Here is a 387-nt window from a genome sequence, read left to right on the forward strand (position 1 = left end):
GGCTATAATGCAATGATCATGTGGATATCATACACGGATAACGTGCCTGTCATGCACAGATCACGTGATTAATCATGAACTGATAACGTGGGTATCATGCACTGATCACTGGATATCATGCACTGCTCACGTTGCTGAACAGGCAATGATCACGTAGCTACCATGTACTGGTCACGTGACTGATCATGCACTGATCACATAATTGATCATGCACTGACCACGTGACTGATCATGCACTGATCACGTGGCGTATCATGCACTGATCACGTGGTTGATCATACACTGATCACGTGCCCGGTCATGCACAGATCACATGACTAATCATGAACAGATCACGTGGGTATCGGGCACTGATCACGAGGATATCATGCACTGTTCCCGTGGCTT

The 387-nt window shown here is 46.8% G+C and overlaps 1 protein-coding gene across 1 annotated transcript in view; it reads right to left on the reverse strand.

The window, feature by feature from the left end:
- TXNRD2 (thioredoxin reductase 2) overlaps window positions 1-387 on the reverse strand; it is a 25,216-nt gene that overhangs the window by 6,575 nt on the left and 18,254 nt on the right. The gene's annotated exons all lie outside the window — the stretch shown is intronic.

The sequence above is a fragment of the Bison bison genome, unplaced genomic scaffold (genome assembly GCF_000754665.1).
Source record: "Bison bison bison isolate TAMUID 2011002044 unplaced genomic scaffold, Bison_UMD1.0 scf7180017845480, whole genome shotgun sequence".
Taxonomy (NCBI): Eukaryota; Metazoa; Chordata; class Mammalia; order Artiodactyla; family Bovidae; genus Bison; species Bison bison.